This window comes from Hyperolius riggenbachi, chromosome 2, assembly GCF_040937935.1.
Source record: "Hyperolius riggenbachi isolate aHypRig1 chromosome 2, aHypRig1.pri, whole genome shotgun sequence".
In the NCBI taxonomy this organism is placed as follows: Eukaryota; Metazoa; Chordata; class Amphibia; order Anura; family Hyperoliidae; genus Hyperolius; species Hyperolius riggenbachi.
The window spans coordinates 254,132,441-254,143,298 of NC_090647.1; positions in this window are offsets into that span (position 1 = coordinate 254,132,441).

The window sequence follows — 10,858 nt, forward strand, 5'->3', positions numbered from 1 at the left end:
AAGGTTACAAAAACTGGGTGGAGTCAAAATCAGATTTCACTAGGAACATGTTAACTGCCGCCCTTCACGGTTAATGGCAGGGTTCTCAAACTTTGCACAGTTTGTTACTGGGTGACAGATTAATATTCAGAAAAATGGGTAGAGCATAAGAAAGCCAATCAATATAGGGAATAGTAAAATTGCTGCCATTCTTGCACGGTTAATGGCACAAGCCTCAAACCTGGTACAGTTGGTCATTGGGCTTCAAATTCAGAAAAGGGGGTGGAGCCACAGTCAATCATATTTGTTTTTAATGCCAAGGACCTGAAAGCTCACAAACTGTCATTGAGTGGCTGTGTCTATGTTACAAAAAGTGGGCAGAGCCAAACCATTTTTTTTTACTGGGAAAAATATAAACTGCAGGCCTTCATACACTGTTAATGGCAGGGTTCTCAAACTTTGCCCAGATGGCAACTGGGTGACAGATAATATTCTGGGAAGTGGGTGGAGACTAATAGCCAATCAAAATTCACTTGTTGATTTTCAAGGGGAATATTTAACCACTTGCCGACCGCCTTAAGCCGATGGGCGGCGGCAAGGGCTGGGCCCAAACGACCGCAATATGCCCATCGGCGGTGGCGGGCGTGGTTATGCGGCGATCGCATCATTCGTGACGCGATAAGCCGCCGGCGACTGGCTACGCCCCCCGCGCTGTAACCCGCCGGCCGTTCGGAAGCGCCGGCGGGTTACTAGCACCCCAATCGCCGCACAGAAAGTGTATAATAGGCTTTGTAATGCATACAAAGCCTATTATACAGGCTGCCTCCTGCCCTGGTGGACCCAGTGTCCGAGGGACCACCAGGCCAGGCTGCAGCCACCCTAGTCTGCACCCAAGCACACTGATTTCTCCCTCCTGCCCCCTGATCGCCCACAGCACCTCAGACCCCCCCCCCCTGCCCACCTCCCAGACCCATGTTTACACCCAATCTGGGATTAATAGAAAATGGGTGGTGTCTACAACAGCCAATCAAAATTCACCTATTGATTTTTCAAGAGGAATATTTACATTGCTACCATTCTTACACAGTTTATGGCAGAGGCCTCAAACTTGATACAGTCAGCCACTGGGTGGCTGGGGTCCAAATTCACTAAAGGGATGGATGCGTATATGCATATGGCATAGAGGCCTGCTATACTTTGCAAACGGGGCGACAAGGGTGATTACTGCATTCTGGAATCTTGGTTGTTACAACTGAAGCTTACCTTATATATGGGCCTGAAGATAAATGTGTACACAAATTGGTTCTTAACAAAAGGAGTGCACTCCAATTAGGACTAATATGGCCATTTAAACAGGTGCTTCTGTCAGTTTTTATATGGGGTTTTTTTATGGTGTATGTTATATATGTATGTTCTCTCCTTTTTGCTACTGAGTCTTTAATAAAGCCACTTGAATTACATTGCTCCAGTGCTCCCCAAATCCACTTTTTGCTTCTAAGATTGTCTATGGGTGAGACGGGCACCTTATACATGGTTTTAGATATCCCGTTTTCTCCTTTGTAAAATTGTAACATTCTCTACGGTGATATCCCACTTTTTTGAATTTTCAATATGGCATATGTCCCTATTTTTGACTCAGAGCAAGATTTGCAGGATGACTTCGAAGGGGTGGAGGAGGATGTAGCTTCAGAGGACAAACTATTCCTGGTCAGACTTTTTAGGCAACATCAGCGGATTTCAATTAAATATATAAAGAAGAAGTATGAAATACTAAGCATGGATAGATATATAGAGAAAAATATAATTCCTAGAGGGATTAGAGAAAGGGTAGCCCCAGCCGAACATCTCCAGACACTCAGAATGCTCCCGAATGGGAGAAGGAATGTAAAGCCCATGGTTTAAAAATAATGAAAATCTTCGTTAAAGAAGAGAAAATCCAATTTAAAGATGTTGAAAAGGAACTAGAAGTTAGTACGCAAAAATTAAATGAATATGAAGAGCAAGATGCTTTCGATGAACTAAACGAGAAATTAAAGGTAGATGTAAGTAAAGAACAGGAAAAAATAAAGGAAATTAAAGATAAAAAATTCACAAGAGATTTAGAAGATTACAAAAGAGGAGACATATTTAATCTGGGAAGACAAAAATATGGCTCTAAAAGAGGGACTGGTAGACGTGTCGGTTGGGGCAGCAACTCAGAGGAATCAGGAGGTGATACTTCAGGCACAGATAGAAATACTAATAAAAGGAAAGGAATACTTAGAAAACAAAGAAATAGACGTAACAGGAATAGAAAAAACAACGACAAAAAGAATGATCCCCGTTTTTTAGGCAAAGACACAGACGTAGAGGAAAGCGAGGAAGAGGGAATAGGTACAGGAGTAGAAACGAGACAGAGACGTGCCCAGAAGAGCTAACGGCAACTACTGATACCCAGACAACTTCACTTGACGTAATTAATCTAACAGACAGTCCACTGTCCGAAACACAGATACAAGTCCTCAAAAAGGGCCTAGGATTCTGCCCAGAGCAGGGGGGCAGTGAGTTCGAAACTTTCAAAGATATACAATTATTCCTTCGCAGAGTAATATTGAGACGCATGTATGCCCCGGGTGCCCCCGGCACGTCCCCGTTAACCAATACCCCTAAATCCCCAGTGGATGTAGACGATTATGATTTGGAGACTTTGTTTGAACAAATTGATCAGTCTCAGCCAAAAATGATACATACCAATCTACGCCCAAAATCAAGCTACATGCCCTCCTTGAGCTCCAATAGATATACATCTATGCTTATGGATCTGGTCGGAGAAGACCTAAAAATGATCGATTGGAAACATAAAAACAGGGACAATATGTCCAGAGATGAACGCTCTGCCCTAAAAGAACTACAGACAAATAAAGAGGTCGTTATAAAAAGAAGTGACAAGGGAGGCAATGTAGTAGTGATGACTAGATTAAACTATGAAAAAGAGGCTAGAAGATTATTAAATGATAATACAACGTATGAAAGGACAAGATCAAACCCATTTCAAGAGTTAGTGGATAAAATAAATCTTAAACTGCAATGGGGATATTTGGAGGGAGTCCTTACAGAGAGGGAACTTAAATATCTCACAGTTTCTGAATATACAGTCCCTACTTTCTTTCTGCCCAAAACACAAAAATCTGACCTCCCCTCCCGGGAGGCCAATTATATCAGGGAACAATGGCCCTCTAGAAAAACTTTCAAAATATGTGGACCTTAAAATTAAGGAAATAGTGCAAAATTTACCTTCCTTTGTTATGGACACCGGGGACGTGCTGAGTGGCATTGAGGGTATGCATGTGGAAGAAACATGGACCCTAGTTGGACTAGACGTTGAATCATTGTTCACGTCCATCCCCAACGACAAGGGCCTAGAAGCCCTTAGACATTATCTATTCAAACATTATGAAGATTATGAAGGACATGCCGACTTTGTTCTGGACTCAATGAGATTGATACTAAATAACAATTACTTTGAATTTAACGGATCAACCTATAGACAAAAAAAGAGGAGTAACCATGGGGGCGGCGTGCTCGCCGGCCTACACCTGCCTCCACCTAGGATACTGGGAGCAGGAGGTGGTGAGGGGCATGCGTGGGTACGGCGAGCACGTCGCCCTCTGGATTAGATATGTGGACGATGTGCATGATATGGAAGGGATCAGATCTAGAACTTAGATTGTTTGTAGACGACTTAAATAGAAATGACAAAAATATATATCTTACCTATACAAGCAGTCCCACGTCAATCTCCTTCCTGGACTTAATGATTAGTAAGAACACCACCACCTTGATTACAAATTCATTTAGAAAACCATCAGCAGGGAATACCCTTTTGTCCGCCAGTAGCTCTCACCTCCCCTCACAGAAATGGGCGGTGCCCACAGGACAGTTCCTTCGATTAAGAAGGAACTGCAACAGATTAGAGGACTTCAAAAAAGAGGCAGGTGATTTAAAGAGCAGACTGAGGGCAAGAGGGTACCCCAATAAAATTATAGACACCGCATATCAAAAGGCACTGACCAGGGACAGGAAAGAACTAATCTCTAAAAGGGAAGCCACTAATAAAACCAGCACCCCAGCCAATCAACAGGATCCAATTTGTCGTGTGGTGACCACCTATGGGGCTCACTATAATGAAATAAGGGGGATTCTCCAAAGTCATTGGCACTTCAACGTGACCCAATTATATCTAAAATTGTGGGAGATTACCCGCATATTGCGGCAAAAAGGTGTAAACCTTAACGATCTGTTGGTGAAAAGCGAATATGGCTGGAGTGTAGCGGTAAAGAAAAAAGTGGCAAGAAATGGTATGCACAAATGTGGTGACTGTACTATATGTAGACACGTTGAAACAGGAAATACCTTTTCTAACGATGATGGTACGAAGTCTTTCTATATAAATGATTTTATTTCCTGCACAACCTCAAAAGTAATCTATAAAATAAGCTGCACTTGCAACTTAAGCTATATCGGAAAGACATACAGACCACTGAATGCAAGAATTGGTGAACACCTGTCCAATATTAGGAGCACCACAATTGATAAGAAAAAACTGAATCCCCTGGCAATGCACTTTAGAACGGTACACAATTCTGATGTTTCAGGTTTTAAAGTAAAAGGTATCTATAAATTAAATAGAAGTCCTAGAAGAGGTGATTTCGACAAACAATTGCTTAGGAAAGAATCCATGTGGATCTACCAATGTGGAAGCCTATATCCAAACGGCCTGAACAAGGATTTGAATATAAAATCATTCTTATAGTTTGTATTGAACTTTTCTTGTTCCCTGAACTGCAGTTCCAAGTTTGCCCACAAGATGTCGCCCCAGTAGAGACATGCGTATAAGCGTACTTTTATGCGTCCCAGCGTGGCTATAAAAGAACGGTACGTCTGAGGAAGTCCAGAGTGACGAAACGCGTCACGTGCTGCGTGACGCCGATCCATGAAGCTACCTTGCAGCGTCCCCCGTATCCTTCCTCTCCTCTAAGCCGGCCATATACAGATACGGAACTTGACAAACTTTACCCCACAACAGATAACCTAAGTGATCTGAGCGGACATCATACAATTGCCAGCGGTGGTCGAGAAACCCAATTCCAGGGTACCCCACCACGATGTACTCCAGCAGAAGGTTCACCTGAGGTTACGTGAGTTATACTAGATTAAGCCAGCATTAAGATTGAGGTTAGACCCAAGTGGGTCTGTAATGGATGCGTATATGCATATGGCATAGAGGCCTGCTATACTTTGCAAACGGGGCGACAAGGGTGATTACTGCATTCTGGAATCTTGGTTGTTACAACTGAAGCTTACCGTATATATGGGCCTGAAGATAAATGTGTACACAAATTGGTTCTTAACAAAAGGAGTGCACTCCAATTAGGACTAATTTGGCCATTCAGGGCTCGTTTCCACTGTAGCGGTGCGGAATCGCCTGGATTCCACCGCAGAAGAAATCGCATGCAGGTGCGTTTTTTACGCGTTATTTTACGTGATTACGCATGCGATTTCGCATAGGTTAGGCTATGTGCGTTTTTAACCACGTCACTGCCTGTGTTAATTTACATTGGTTCCTATGCGTAATCGCGTAAAATAACACGTAAAAAACGCATGCGATTTCCCTATTAAATACATTAGCGGCGATTCGCATGCATTCCACTAGCAGGCGAATTTGTTGGCTCTTTTGTGCATTTTTTCACCGCTCATAAAAACGCACCACAAACGCTACAGTGGTAACAGGTCCATTCACTTGCATTACATGTGCGAATTTGCATGCGTTGGACGCATGCAGATTCGCGATAGTGGAAACGAGCCCTTAAACAGGTGCTTCTGTCAGTTTTTATATGGGGGTTTTTTATGGTGTATGTTATATATGTATGTTCTCTCCTTTTTGCTACTGAGTCTTTAATAAAGCCACTTGAATTACATTGCTCCAGTGCTCCCCAAATCCACTTTTTGCTTCTAAGATTGTCTATGGGTGAGACGGGCACCTTATACATGGTTTTAGATATCCTGTTTTCTCCTTTGTAAAAATGTAAACTGCAACCATTCTTACACTTAATTGCAGGGTTCTCTAACTTGCTACTCTTGGGTCACTGGGTGACTGACATTAAAATTCAGGAAAGTGGGTGGTGCCTACAACAGCCAATCAAAATTAATCTATTGATTTTCAAGGGGATATTTATTTAAACTGTTGGCATTCTTACACAGTTTATGACAGAGGCTTCAAACCTGCTACAGGTTGGTCATTGGGTGACTGGGATCAACATTCACTAAAGGGGCAGAACCACAAACCTATCAGATTTCTTTGCTGGATAAACTGCTTCCACACATTTTTGATGCCAGGAACCTGAAAGCTCACAAACTGTCATTGAGTGACAGTGTCAAGGTTACAAAAAGTGGGCGGAGCCAAAAACAAAATTTCACTGGTCAAATATAACCTGCAGCCATTCTTATACTGTTAATGGCAGGGTTCTCAAACTTTGCACAGTTGGTCAGTGGGTGACTGGGGTTAATATTCAGGAAAATGGGTGGAGCCTACAACAGCCAATCAAAATTCACCTGTTGATTTTCAAAGGGAATATTTAAATTGCTGCTAATCAGATTTGATTAATTTCAATGGGAACATACAAATTGATACCAAGGACCCCAAAGATCATTAACTTGGTAACAGACTATAGGTCAAGTTCCGAACAAGTGGGTAGCACCAACTACATTTTTACATGGGAAAATATAAACGGCAACCATTCTTACACTGTTAATGGCAGGGTTCCCAAACGTGACAGTTGGAAACTAGGTGACTGGGATTAATAGGTGAATTTTGATTGGCTGTTGTAGACACCACCCATTTTCTATTGATTTTTCAAGAGGAATATTTACATTGCTACCATTCTTACACAGTTTATGGCAGAGGCCTCAAACTTGATACAGTCAGCCACCGGGTGGCTGGGGTCCAAATTCACTAAAGGGGTGGAGCCACAGCCAATCAGATTTGTTAGATTGATTTCAGCCATTCTGTTATTGGCAGGTGTTTCAAACTTGACAGTTGGTCACTGGATGACAGGTTAATATTCAGGAAAGTGGGTGGAGCCGACAGCCAATTAAAAATTCATTTTCTTCAAGGGGAATATGTACATTATTGCCATTTTTACACTCTTAATGGCAGATGCCTCAAATCTGGTACAGTCAGTCACTGGGAGATTTGGGTTCAAGTTAGGAAAACGGGGTGGGCTACAAACAGCCAGATTTGTTTAATTTCAATGGAAAAAAAAAATGCAACTTACTGATGCCAAGGACCCCAAAGCTCATAACTTTGGTCATTGAGTGACTATGTACAGGTTAGAAGAAAAAAATAAACTTTACATGGGAAAACTGCAGCCATTCTTACACTGTTAATAGCAAAGGCCTCAAACCTGCTACAGTCGGTCATTAAATGACTGGGGTTCAAATTCACTTAAGGGACGGAGCCACAAACAGCCAATCAGATTTTTTCCCTGGATAAACTGCTTCCACTCACATAATTTTGATGCCAGAAACCTAAAAAATTCACAAACTGTCATTGAGTGTGTCAAGGTTACAAAAACTGGGTGGAGTCAAAATCAGATTTCACTGGGAACATGTTAACTGCCGCCCTTCACGGTTAATGGCAGGGTTCTCAAACTTTGCACAGTTTGTTACTGGGTGACAGATTAATATTCAGAAAAATGGGTAGAGCATAAGAAAGCCAATCAATATAGGGAATAGTAAAATTGCTGCCATTCTTGCACGGTTAATGGCACAAGCCTCAAACCTGGTACAGTTGGTCATTGGGCTTCAAATTCAGAAAAGGGGTGGAGCCACAGCCAATCATATTTGTTTTTAATGCCAAGGACCTGAAAGCTCACAAACTGTCATTGAGTGGCTGTGTCCATGTTACAAAAAGTGGGCAGAGCCAAACCATTTTTTACTGGGAAAAATATAAACTGCAGGCCTTCATACACTGTTAATGGCAGGGTTCTCAAACTTTGCCCAGATGGCAACTGGGTGACAGATAATATTCTGGGAAGTGGGTGGAGACTAATAGCCAATCAAAATTCACTTGTTGATTTTCAAGGGGAATATTTAACCACTTGCCGACCGCCTTAAGCCGATGGGCGGCGGCAAGGGCTGGGCCCAAACGACCGCAATATGCCCATCGGCGGTGGCGGGCGTGGTTATGCGGCGATCGCATCATTCGGCGACTGGCTCCGCCCCCCGCGCTGTAACCCGCCGGCCGTTCGAAAGCGCCGGCGGGTTACTAGCACCCCGATCGCCGCACAGAAAGTGTATAATAGGCTTTGTAATGCATACAAAGCCTATCATACAGGCTGCCTCCTGCCCTGGTGGACCCAGTGTCCAAGGGACCACCAGGCCAGGCTGCAGCCACCCTAGTCTGCACCCAAGCACACTGATTTCTCCCCCCTGATCGCCCACAGCACCTCAGACCCCCCCCCCCCCCCTGCCCACCTCCCAGACCCATGTTTACACCCAATCACCCCCTTAATCACCCATCAATCACTTCCTGTCAACGCTATTTTTTTAACCCTAAACTGCCCCCTGCTCCCTCCTGATCACCCCCCACCCCTCAGATTCTCCCCAGACCCCCCCCCCCCCCCCGTGTACTGTATACCTCTATCCCCCTGTAATAACCCACTGATCACCTGTCAATCACCCCCTGTCACTGCCACCCATCAATCAGCCCCTAACCTGCCCCTTGCAGGCAATCTGATCACCCACACCAATAGATCGCCCGCAGAACGACGTCAGATCACCTCCCAAGTGCAGTGTTTACATCTGTTCTCTACCCTAAACACCCACTAATTACCCATCACCCCTATCACCACCTGTCACTGTTACCCATCAGATCAGACCCTAATCTGCCCCTAGGGCACCCAATCACCCGCCCACACCCTCAGACCCCTGCCCTGATCACCTCTCCAGTGCATTGCTTGCATCTTACCCCCCCCCCCTCTAATCACACCTTGAGACACCCATCACCTCCTGTCACCCCCTAGCACACCTACTCATCAGATCAGGCCCCAATTTGCCCCGTGTGGGCTCCTGATCACTCGGCCAAACCCTCAGATCCCCCTCAAACCCCCTTCCGATCACCTCCCCAGTGCATTGATTCTATTTTCACCTCTAACCGCCCCCTGAGACACCCATCAATCACCTCCTGTCACCCCCCTAGCACTCCTATCCATCAGATCAGGCCCAATACAACCTGTCATCTAAAAGGCCACCCTGCTTATGACCGGTTCCACAACATTTGCCCCCTCATAGACCACCTGTCATCAAAATTTGCAGATGCTTATACCCCTGAACAGTCATTTTGAGAAATTTAGTTTCCAGACTACTCACGGTTTAGGGCCCCTAAAATGCCAGGGCAGTATAGGAACCCCACAAATGACCCCATTTTAGAAAAAAGACACCCCAAGGTTTTCTGTTAGGTGTATGACTGGTTCCTAGAAGATTTTATTTTTTGTTAGCGGAAATTGATGTTTGTTTTTCTTCACCAAGTGTCATTTTTCACTAACTTGTGACAAAAACAAAACAAAAAAAAAACCCTTCTATGAACTCACCATACACCTAACGGAATACCTTGGGGCGTCTTCTTTCTAAAATGGGGTCACTTGTGGGGGTTTCTATACTGCCCTGGCATTTTAGGGGCCCTAAACCGTGAGGAGTAGTCTAGAAAACAAATGCCTCAAAATGACCTGTGATTAGGACGTTGGGCCCGTTAGCGCACCTAGGCTGCAAAAAAGTGTCACACATGTGGTATCGCCATACTTCGGAGAAGTAGTATAATGTGTTTTGTGGTGTATTTTTACACATACCCATGCTGGGTGGTCAGAATAGTCAGAGATGCTTGAAAATGGGAAAATTCACTTTTTGCACCATAGTTTGTAAACGCTATAACTTTTACCCAATCCAATATACACTGGTTTTTTTTTGTCAAAAACATGTTTGTCCACATTTTTCGTGCTGCATGTTTACAGAAATTTTACTTTATTTGAAAAAAATGTCAGCACAGAAAGTAAAAAAAAAAAAAAAAAAAAACTTTGACAAAATTCATGTCTTTTTTGATGAATATAATAAGTAAAACTCACAGCAGCAATCAAATAGCACCAAAAGAAAGCTTTATTAGTGACAAGGAAAGGAGGTAAAATTCATTTAGGTGGTAGGTTGTATGACCAAGCAATAAACCGTGAAAACTGCAGTGGTCTGAATGGAAAAAAGGCTCTGGTCCTTAAAGAGAATCTGTATTGTTAAAAATCGCACAAAAGTGAACATACCAGTGCGTTAGGGGACATCTCCTATTACCCTCTGTCACAATTTCGCCACTCCTCGCCGCATTAAAAGTGGTTAAACAGTTTTAAAAAGTTTGTTTATAAACAAACAAAATGACCACCAAAACAGGAAGTAGGTTGATGTACAGTATGTCCACACAGAAAATACATTCATACACAAGCAGGCTGTATACACCCTTCCTTTTGAATCTCAAGAGATCATTTGTGTGTTTTTTCCCCCTGCAGCTATCTTCCACTGAAGTGTCAGGCTGTTTCTTCCTGCAGAGTGCAGACAGCTCTGCCTGTATGCAATTCATCAGTATGTGAAAGCCCAGCCAGCTCAGAGGAGGATTTATCCAGCTTGTAAAAGATAATAGAGCAGAGAGAAGCTGCTCTAATCTAAATAACACAGGCAGTGTGCATAGAGGGGCCTGGAGGGGGGAGATGCATCACAGAACCACAACACTAATGAACTTGGCAGCCTTCCAGACACAGGCTGACAAGTCTGACAAGAGAGAGATAAGTTAATTTATTACAGAGAT